The sequence below is a fragment of the Otolemur garnettii genome, unplaced genomic scaffold (assembly GCF_000181295.1).
Source record: "Otolemur garnettii isolate 467f Iridium unplaced genomic scaffold, OtoGar3 scaffold00174, whole genome shotgun sequence".
NCBI classification, from domain to species: Eukaryota; Metazoa; Chordata; class Mammalia; order Primates; family Galagidae; genus Otolemur; species Otolemur garnettii.
The window spans coordinates 643,973-655,779 of NW_003852569.1; the positions used below are offsets into that span (position 1 = coordinate 643,973).

General features: G+C 40.5%; 1 pseudogene; it reads left to right on the top strand.

The window, feature by feature from the left end:
- Positions 1-9,057: 9,057 nt before the first annotated feature.
- On the top strand, positions 9,058-9,503 carry LOC100963039 (annotated as a pseudogene).
- Positions 9,504-11,807: the final 2,304 nt, after the last annotated feature.

Sequence of the window (11,807 nt, forward strand, 5' to 3'; positions counted from 1 at the left end):
ACTGAAATCATTTCACCTTAGCTCACATCCACACTCACTCCCACTTTGAGCAAGTTTCCTCCTTCATCACTTCTAAGGGCTTCGTAGTTGAGTCCCTGGGGTTTTCCAGGTATAAGATCATGTCATCTGCAAAGAGGGAGGGTTTAACCTCCTCTGTCCCCATTTGGGTTCCTTTGATCTCCTTCTCTTCCCTGATTGCAATGGCTAGGACTTCCAACACTATGTTAAATAGCAGTGAAGACAGTGGGCATCCTTGTCTGGTTCCAGAATTGAGTGAAAATGCTTTGAGTTTTATTCCATTCAATATGATATTGGCTGTGGGTTTGCTGCAGATAGCTTCTATCAGCTTAAGTAATGTTCCATGTAAGCTTATTTTATTGAGTGTTTTTATCATGAAAGGAGGCTGGATATTTTCAAAAGCCTTTTCTGTATCAACTGAAAGAATCATATGGTCTTTTTTTTTCATTCTATTTATATGGGTATTATATTTGTAGATTTGCTTATGTTGGACCAACCTGTGTCTCTGAGATAAAACCAACTTGATCATGGTGTATAACCTTTTTAATGTGTGGTTGTATTCTATTTGCTAATATCCTGTTGAATATTTTTGCATATTCATTAATGATATTGGTCTATAGTTTTCTGTTTTTGTTGAGTCCTTTTCTGGTTTAGGGATCAAGGTGATATTTGCTTCATAGAATGTGTTGGGGAGGATTTCTTCTTTATATTTTGGAAAAGTTGATGCCTTATAGGAACTAGTTTCTCTTTGAAGGTTTGATAGAATTCTGGTATGCAACCATCTGGCCCAGGGACTTTCTTTTTTGGGAGATTTTGTATAATTGATGCTCTTTCAATACTTGATATTGGTCTATTCAAGGTTTCTAAATCTAGCTGAGTTTTGGAAGGTATTGTGCTTCTAGATATCAGTCCATCTCCACATTTTCATATTTCATATTCTGGGAATAGAGTTTTTTATAGTAATTGTTGAGAATCTTTTGTATTCTGTGGTATCTGTTGTTATTTCCCCTTTATAATTTCTTATTGTAGTTATTAGAGATCTTATATTTCTGTTTCTGGTTAGTTTAGCCAAAGGTTTGTCATTTTTATTAATCTTTTCAAAGAATCAACTTTTTGTTATGCTAATCTTCTGAATAATTATTGTTTTCAATTTCATTTAGTTCTGCTCTAGTTTTGGTTATTTCTTTTCTTCTGCTGGGCTTGGGATTAGATTGTTCTTTCTTTTCCAGTTGTTTGAAATGGCCCATTAGGTTGCTAACTTGCTCTCTTTCTGTTTTCTTGACAAAGGCATCTACTGCTATAAATTTCCCTCTAAGGACTGCCTTTGCAGTATCCCACAGGTTTTGATAGTTTGTATCTTCATTATCATTTTGTTCCAGAAATCTGACGATCTCCTTCTTTCAGCAAGTCTTTTCCTTTTTTTTTTTTTTTAGTTTTTGACTGGAGGCAAGGTTGAACCTGCCACCTCCAGCAAATGGGGCCAGCGCCATGATCTCCTTCTTGATCTTGGCTATTACCCAGCTATCATTCAAAGTTATTTTGTTTCCATGATTTTATTTGAGTATGAAGATTTCTTTTGCTGTTGAGTTCAACTTTTACTTCATGATGGGCTGAGAAAATACAAAGGATAATTGCTAATTCTTTGAGGTTAGCTTTGTGACCTAAAATGTGGTCAATTTTGGAAGATGATTCATGAGATGATGAGAAGAATGTGTATTCAGTTTTGTTAGGTGTTCCATAAATGTCTGTTAAGTCCATTTGTTCTAGGGTCTTATTTAAGTCAATCATTTCTTTGTTTAGTTTCTGCTTTGGAGGATCTGTTCAGTACTGCCAATTGGGTGTTATAATCTCCAACTATTGGGGGAGGAAACAAGATGGCTGACTGGACTCAGCTTTCCACAGAGGCTCCCATCCAGAAGGAGAGTTAAAGGACAGAAGTTTATCAAGGAAGCTGATGATTTGGAGCTGAGCCTAGAGAGAAGATTGAACAGCACACATGACCCCTGCTGAGGCAAGCTGTGACCCCAAGAAAACAAACATTAGGTACAAAACCCATTGCCAAGCGGATGCGAGTCCCGTCCCCCATGGGAATAACTCACAGTGTACTTTCTACAGACAAGCAAGCAGAGTTCAGATCTCTTCTTACTCTATCCCATGGGAGAAAGGCACTAAAAACCAGATCTCCTTCCCCAGAGAGGACCCACTAGTGTGCCATGGCACTCTCTTGCCAGGTATAAAACTGAACATATACTCTACCTGCAATTCTGAACTCCCAGCACTCCCCTCCACTCCCACCCTGAGGTCTGGAAGCCTGTCTCCCATGGAGTCCAGATTATTGGGCATTTTCTTGAGAGGTATGGACAAGGCATGGGCTATTACAATTCTTTGCTGAATCAGTGGCACAGGTGGAAAGCGGGGACTGTGGTGCAAGGGAGCTATACAGAAGAGGCAGAAATGGTGCCCCAGGACACAGCACAACAGCGGTGGTGGCAAGAACAATAGGGCTCACACCCCTGGTGATATTTCATAGAAACACTTCCCATCTCTCTTAGCAACCAGAGGGAGCTGGGCCTCTACTCCAGTGGCAGCCACAGGTGGAACATATCTGGGATGGAAATGCAGAACCCATGAGCAAAGGGTATGCCTGAGACAGTACTTGCCCAAGCGGGGCCCAGTGGGGACAAAGACTAGAATACATGCATGCATAGGTGGCATACTCCCAGGGTAGGGCTGAGTCAGAATTGTTGCCTTTGTGAGTCCAAGATGCACCCAGCTCCAGTGGAACATAGCTGAGCCAAAAGCAGGTGTGGCAGCAGCATCAGCCCACGGAGAGGCAGGAACTGAGAGCCCTTTGTGAACTGAGCTCTAACTATGCCAGCCCCAACACAGAGTGCAGTGGAAACAGAGATGCCACCTCGTGAGAATTGGTTCAGTGGCAGCAGCGCAGGGCAGGGATGAGTGGCAGTTTCTGTGAACTCAAACAGCGCCTAGCCCACAGTGGAATACAACTGGGACAGAAACACAAATTCTGTGAGAATATAAGTGGCAGCAACATCAATATGGGTGGGGCTGGAACTGAGTGACACTCCTCAGCTTCCATTAAGTACCCAAGGTAGTCAGGCTTTAGCTCCCCCTACTGACTGGTGGCAGAGTGTGCTGGCCTGGATGAGGAGACATATATCTCCCTGTGACTCAGGCAGGCACAAATCCCTGGTGTATTTGCTCATTGAAGGGAACTGGGCCATAGCCCTACAGGTTATCAGTGACTAGGTGTTACAGAGGTGCAAGGCAGGGAAGGAGGCATCAACCTCATTTGCTTGGTAGGCACTTCTGACTCCACCAAGCACTGGAGTGAGCCACATTCAAGCTGCCAGCAGGCCCCTGATATCTAGTTGCTGAAGACCTTTTGAACACTCCCACTTGAGACACAGTGCTGACTGGGACAATTGATTTGGAATTCTTGACCTGGGTCAATCACCCAAGGACCATCTAAGGTGGTATTCTGGTTGTGTTGTTGTGCGAAGGTTTGATTTTCCTTTTCTAGTTGTTGCCCATGGGGTGCAGGGTGTCTTAGTTGCTTGTATTTCTCCACAGGTGAGACTTCAATCCAAACTTACTGATTCACTAGGATCAGACAGAGACCAGCTAAAAACAAGACAGCGCCACCTAGCCCCTACCACACCAAAAAGGTTCCAAATGTCTTGGGCTATAATACTGTATGGGTCATTTGCAAAGCTCTAGGGGGAAAGCTGCAGTCACCAGTCCCAGCTCTTGGGCAAAGGGCTGGTTAATTACTACTCCAGGAGCCCCCAGTCCAATTTCACCTTACCTGCTCATCTAGGCAAATGGTGAAAAATAATCATGGGGCAGAATCCAGGGAAAAATTCTGGCAACATGGATAATCAGAGTACATCAACTCCCCCAAGGAACGATAAGATCGACACACCAGAAGATCTCATTCATAAACAAATGGTTGAGATGTTAGAAATCAAGTTCCAAATTTGGATGGCAAATAAGATTAACAGAATGGAAGTAAAGTTGCAATTAGAAATTCTAGGAATAATTCAGAAGTTTTCCCAAGAATTCAATGAATTCAAAGACAAAATCACCAAAGATTTTGACACATTGAGAAAAGAATTTGCAGCCATCCAAGATATGAGAAATATAGTAGACTCCCTCAGTAACAGAATGGAGCAGGCAGAAGAAAGGATTCCTGACATTGAAGAGAAAGCTTTTGAATGCTCCCAAATGCTCAAAAAGGAAGTGAATTGGAGAGCAAAAATGGATTATTCTCTCAGAAAGCTGTGGAATTATTCCAGAAAAGCTAATATTTGCCTTATAGAAATTTCTGAAGGCAATGAGGTTGCTTTGAAAGGCCCAGAAGCTCTACTTCAAGAGATAATCAAGGGAAACTTCCCAGACATGCCAAGAGATTCTGAAATTCAGATAGCAGACAGTTTCAGAACCCCAGCACAACTCAATCCCAATAAAGCATCTCCCAGACACATTATAATTAACTTCATCAAAGTTAATATGAAGGAGAAAATTCTGCAAACAGCCAGACATAAGAAAACCATAACCTACAAGGGGAAGAATATAAGAATGACTGCAGCTCTCTCTGCTGAAATTTTTTTTGGAGGGGGGAGACAGAGCCTCAAGCTATCACCCAGGGTAGAGTGCCATGGCATCAGAGCTCACAGCAAACTCCAACTACTGGGCTCAGGCAATTCTGCCTCCACCTCCCAAGTAGCTTGGAATACCACGCCACAATGCCTGACTATTTTTTGGTTGCAGCCATCATTGTTGTTTGGTGGGCTAGGGCAAGATTAGAACCCACCAGCTCAAGCGTATGTGGCTGGGGCCCTAGCCACTTGAGCCACAGGTGCTGAGCCTCTGCTGAACTTCTAAAGCTAGAACAGGATGGTTATTGACCTTTAATCTCCTAAAACAAAATAACTTTCAACTGAGGATACTGTATTCAGCCAAATTGAGTTTAATTTATGATGGAGAAATTAAATACTTTAATGACATGCACATGTTGAAAAAAATGGCCATAAATAAACCAGCACTCCAGGATATTCTCAGAACTATCCTCCACAATGACTAGCACAATGCTCTACCACCAAAGTAAATTCACTCAGAAACTTTTGATCAAATTCCAACTTTCACAGTGGCAAAAGGATTAAAAATGTCCACTGGACTTTCCATAAACTTGATACCCAAAGTACTATTTGGCTTATCAATACTCTCAATTAATGTGCATAGCTTAAATTGTCCTCTAAAGAGAACATGTTGGCTGACTGGATACAGAAACTCAGGCCAGATATCTGCTGCATACAAGAATCCTATCTTACATTAAAATAAACATAGTCATCTATAATTCAGGCAAATGGAAATTAGAAAAAAGCAGAAGTTGCAATTTTATTCACAGATACAGTAGGCTTTAAACCAACAAAAGTAAGGAAAGATAAGGATGGTCACTTAATATTTATTAAGGGCAAAACGCAACATGATGAGATTTCAATTATTAACATTTATGTACCCAACAACAATGCACCTCAATTTATAAGAGAGATTCTAACAGACATGAGCAACTTGATTTCCTCTAGCACCATAATAGTTGGAGATTTTAACACCCTTTGGCAATGTTGGATAGATCTTCCATTAAGAAACTAAGCAAAGAAATTTTAGACTTAAACTTAAACATTCAGCAATTGGATTTAACAGACATCTACAGAACATTTCATCCTAACAAAACTGAATACACATTCTTCTCATCAGCCCATGGAATTTCATCCTCCAAAATTGATCACATCTTAGGTCACAAGTCTAACCTAAGCAAATTTAAAAGAACAGAAATTATTCCTTACATCTTCTTGGACCATCATGGAATAAAATTAAACTCAGCAACAACAGGAATCTACATATTCATACAAAAACATGGAAACTAAATAACCTCATGCTGAATGATAGCTGGGTCATAGATGAGATTAAGAAAGAAATTATCAAATTCTTAGAACAAAACAATAATGAAAACACAAATTACCAGAACCACTGGGATACTGCAAAGGCAGTCCTAAGAGGGAAATTTATAGCATTGCAAGCCTTCCTCAAGAAACTGGAAAGAGAGGAACTTAACAACTTAACATCTTAAGCAACTGGAAAAGGAAGAACATTCCAATCCCAAAGTCAGAAGAAGAAAAGAAATAACCAAAACTGGAGCAGAACTAAATGAAATTATAAACAAAAGGATTATATAACAGATAAATAAATCAAAAAGTTGGTTTTTTGAAAAGGTCAATAAAAAGATAAACTTTTGGCTAACCTAACAAGGAATAAAAGAGTAAAATCTCTAATTTCATCAATCAGAAATGACAAGATGAAATAATAACAGACTCTTCAGAAATTAAAAAAATCCTTAATGAATATTACAAGCAACTTTATTCTCAGAAATATGAAAATCTAAAGGAAATAGACCAATACTTGGAAGAACATCACCTTCCTAGACTTAGCCAGAATGAAGTGGAAATGTTGAACAGGCTTATATTAAGTTCTAAAATAGCATCAACTATACAAAATCTCCCGAAAAAGAAAAGTCTGGGACCAGATGGCTTCACATCAGAATTCTATCAAACCTTTAAAGAGGAACTACTACCTATATTGCTCAACCTTTTCCAAAATATAGAAAAAGAAGGACTACTACCCAACACATTCTATGAAGCAAACATCACCTTGATCCCCAAACCAGGAAAAGACCCAACAAGAAAAGAAAATTATAGACCAATATCTGTAATGGATATTGATTCAAAAATATTCAATAAGATCCTAGCAAACAGAATCCAGCAATACATCAAACAAATTATACACCATGACCAAATGGGGGGTTTTTTTGTTGTTTTTTTGTTTGTTTGTTTGTTTGTTTGTTTTTTAGAGACAAAGTCTCACTTTATCACCCTCAGTAGACTGCCATGGCATCACAGCTCACAGCAACCTGCAACTCCTGGGCCTACCAGAAAAAGCTTTTGATAATATCCAGCATCTTTTCATGATCAGAACATTTAAGAAAATAGGTATAGAAAGTACATTTCTTAAACTGATAGAGGCCATCTACAGCAAATCCACAGCCAATATTACATTGAATGGAGTTAAATTAAAATCATTTCCACTCAGATCAGGAACCAGGCAAGGTTGCCCATTATCTCCACTGCTTTTTAACATTGTAATGGAAGTATTAGCCATCACAATCAGCCAAGAGAAGAAAAGGCAATCAAGGGTATCCATCTAGGGTCAGAAGAGATCAAACTTTCACGCTTCACAAATGATATGATTATATATCTGGAAAACCCCAGAGATTCAACTATAAAATTCTTAGAAGTAATCAAGGAATATAGCAACATCTCAGGTTATAAAATCTATACTCACAAATCTGTAGCCTTTATATATACCAACAATAGTCAACCTGGAAAAAGTCAGGGACTCTATTCCATTCACAGTAGTGCCAAAGAAGATGAAATATTTTGGAGTTTACCTAACAAAGAATGTGAAAAGATAACTATTTATAGTTTCTATAAAGAGAACTATGAAACCCTAAGAAAAGAAATAGCCAACGACGTTAACAAAGGGAAAAACATACCATGCTCATGGCTGGGAAGAATCAACATTGTTAAAATATCCATATTACCCAAAGCAACATACAATTTTAATGCAATCCTTATTAAAACACCACTGTCATAGTTTAAAGACCTCAAAAAAAACTTCATTTTACATGGATTCAGAAAAACTTTGAATAGCCAAGACATTACTCAGAAGTAAAAACAAATCAGGTGGAATCATGCTACCAAGCCTCAGACTATACTATAAATTGATAGTGAATAAAAACAGCATGGTATTAGCACAAAAACAGAGAGGTAGATGTATGGAACAGAATAGAGAACCAAGAGATGAGCCCAGCTACTTCCCGCCATTTGATCTTCAATAAGCTAATTAAAGACATTTAGTGGGGATAAGACTCCCTATTTAACAAATGGTGCTGGGTGAATTGGCTGGCAACCTGTAGAAGACTGAAACTGGATCCACACCTTTCACCATTAACTAAGATAGATTCCCACTGGATTAAAGATTTAAACTTAAGACCATAAAAATACTAGAAAAAAAATGCAAAGAGAACACTTGAAAAAATCAGCCTGGGAGAATACTTTATGAGGAGGAACCCTCCTGGGCAATTGAAGCAACACCAACAATTTATTACTGGGATCTGATCAAACTAAAAAGCTTCTGCACAGCCAAGAACACAGTAAGTAAAGCAAGTAGACAGCTCTCCAAATGGGAGAAGATATTTGCAGGTTATGTCTCTGACAAAGGTTTAATAACAAAAATCCACAGAGAACTCAAACATATTAGCAAGAAAAGAACAAATGATCCCATCTCAGGGTGGGCAAGGGACTTGAAGAGAAACTTCTCCAAAGAAGACAGGCACACAGCCCACAGACACATGAAAAAATGCTCATCATCCTTACTCATCAGAGAAATGCAAATCAAAACTACTTTGAGATATCATCTAACTCCAGTAAGATTAGCCCATATCACAAAATCCCAAAACCATAGATGTTGTCATGGATGTGGAGAAAAAGGAATACTTCTATATTGCTGCTGGGAATGCAAACTAATATATTCCTTTTGGAAAGATGGTTAGAAATCACTTAGGGATCTAAAAATAGACCTGCCATTCAATCCTTCAATTCCTCTACTAGGTGTATATCCAAAAGACCAAAAATCACTTTATAACAAAGATATTTGCACCAGAATGTTTATTGTAGCCCAATTCATAATTGCTAAGTCATGGAAGAAGCCAAGTGCCCATCAATCCATAAATGCATTAGTTAATAGTGATATGTGTACACCATGGAATATTATGCAGCCTTAAAAATGGAGACATTACCACTTTCATGTTTACATGGATGGAGTTGGAACATATTATTCTTAGCAAAGTATCTCAAGAATGGAAGAAAAAGGCCTGCCTTTGAGTGACAGTGACGCAAGATGACAGCTACCAAGGGCTCGGGAGTAAAAGTCCCTCGCAATTTCCGACTGTTGGAAGAACTCAAAGAAGGCCAGAAAGGAGTAGGAGATGGCACAGTTAACTGGCATCTAGAAGATGACTAAGACATGACACTTACAAGATGGACAGGGATGATAATTGGGCCTCCAAGAAAAATTTATGAAAACCAAATATACAGCCTTTAAATAGAATGTGGACCTAAATACCCAGAAGCACCCCCCCTTTGTAAGATTTGTAACAAAAATTAATATGAATGAAGTTAACAGTTCTAATGGAGTGATGGATCCAAGAGCCACACCAGTGCCAGCAAAATGGCAGAATTCATATAGCATCAAAGTTGTCCTGCAAGAGCTTCAGCGCCTAATGATGTCTAAAGAAAAATATGAAACTCCTTCAGCCACATGAAGGACAGTGTTACAGCAATTAATCAAAAGGAAAACCACAGGCCCTTCCCCTCCCTCCCCATTCAATTTAAGCAGTCTTCATTTTCCACAGTAGTAAATTTTCTAGATACGTCTTGTAGACCTCAAAGTACTGGAAAGGAAGCTCCCATTCAAAAGCAATTTATCTTAAGATACTGTAAATGATACTAATTTTTTGTCCATTTGAAATATATAAGTTGTGCTATAACGAATCATCCCATCAAGTGTAACCACTGTCCATGTAGCTAAACTTCTGGGATCAAGAAAGTATATTTAAATTGGTTCCCATCATAACTGGTGGGGCACATCTAACTCAACTGTGAAAAGACACATCACACAATCACCTTGCTGCTGATTACATAGCCTGGGGTCTCTGCTTTCTCTTGTTTCCCTTGCCCTTCTCTCTTCCCCTTTCTGCAACAGCCCTTTAGTCTGGGGGCTTGTTAGAGTAGACATGAAGGTTTCAGGTCACAGCCTGTGGGACTACTGCTGGGTGTGTGGGGTGCTTTGTCTGCACCCCTGATTTCTTTAAGTCTTAAATGATGTCCCCTTCTAAGCCATCATCCCCTTCCCACTCTCTTCCACTCCCACCCTTGGCCAAAGCATAGATTGTAACCCCTCTGCTCCCCTCTGAGATTGGCCTTCGGTGAGGAATTCAGGGCTTTCCCCATATCTTCTCTCCCCCAACCTTTATCAAGGGGTGCTGCTTTCTCCTCCCTCCTCCTCAAGTCCCTCTTTGCACTGTCACTACCCAACACTTTCCATGACACTTCCTTGCTTTGGCCAAAAGCCATCAGGTAAGGGTGGAAAGAATCTCTGACCTCCCTTGTTTAGTTTTGGAATCGTATTTATTCACTCCACCAGCCTAGGAAATGAATTGGGTCCTCAGCCCTGCCACCTATGCTGTCATCATCAGCTGATGCATTTTTTAGCTCAGGTTTTGATAAGGTGAACAGTCACCAGGGTTATACAGACCTGCCAGCTCTAAACTTATAAGCACACACCATCTCTCTGAATTGTTTTGTTTTCCTGTAATTGCTTTTGCTTTTAAAAATCAAAGAAGTTTTAAACAGGGCTTTCATTTTGTCATCCTTGCAATCAATTGGGGTCTAGTTTGGAATTTGACAACTGGAACCAAAAAACCTTGAATTCAGAACACATTTTGGTTTTGGTGCTACTGCTTTGCATGATCCAATCCTCAGCAAGGATCCAGAAAGAAATGGTGAACACAGCTGATCCCCAAAATTGGTGGGCTTGACTTCCTGGCAAATGGCTGCATTTTTTCACATTCTGTTCAGGACCACTAAATGCTGAAATATGGATGCGTACTGAAATAAAAGCAATTCATTGTGAAAAAAAAATGGAAGAAAAAGAATAGGGGGGAGGGTCAAGATGGCCAACTGGAGCCAGCCTCCAACAGAAGAGCCATCCAGAGGGAATGATAATGTACAGAAAGTACTCAATTAAGCTGAAGACTGGGAGCCAAGCCGAAAGAGAATAGTGATAACTGCAGGTCACCTGTGCTGAGGCAAGCTGTGAATCCAAGAAAGCAAACTTCAAGTACAAAATTCATCCCAAAGGAAAAGTGTCCATCCCCTCCTCTAAGAAAGTTGTGTTTTTGTTTTTTCTTTTTTTTTTTTTCCTCTTCGTTTGCTCCTATAGGTTTTCTGCAGGCAAGTGGTGAACTGAGGACCTTTTGTCTCACCCCACAGGTGAGAGCTGTCAGAAGTGGGGTCTACTTCCCCAGAGGGACCCTGTTGTGACCCTGAGCACTCCCTTGCCAGGCAGGAAAGTTGAACTAATGTTTTCCCTGCCATTCTGAACTTCCAGTCCACCTTTCCCCCTTTGCCTGAAGAACCAGAAGCCTAACCCCTACAGAGACTACAGGAGCAGGCTCATGAACAGCACCCTCCAGCCCTGCCAGAAGAAGTGCCCCGTGCCTTGCCCAGCCAGAGCCTCATGTTCCACCTTGCTAGAGCCATTGTCCTGACCCCACCCTGCAGGAGCCTCCATGCCATGCCCGGCCAGAGTCATGAGCCGAGCACTCTCCTTGCTGAAGTCACCAGGTGACAGGCACCACCAGAACCATGTGCAGTGTCCCCCACCCTGCTGCTGGATCTGTGTGCCCCATGCTCCCAGAGCTTCTCCTACAGCCAGCAGGTGGACTGGGAGCTCCTGGGAGCCATGTAGGGTCACTTCCCCCAAAGATTCAGCAACACACAACAGAGCAATCCTACTGTGGTCTAATCTTGAAGAGACACCTCCCCAACTCTGAGGGACTGCCAGAGAAAACCAGAACTCACTCTATA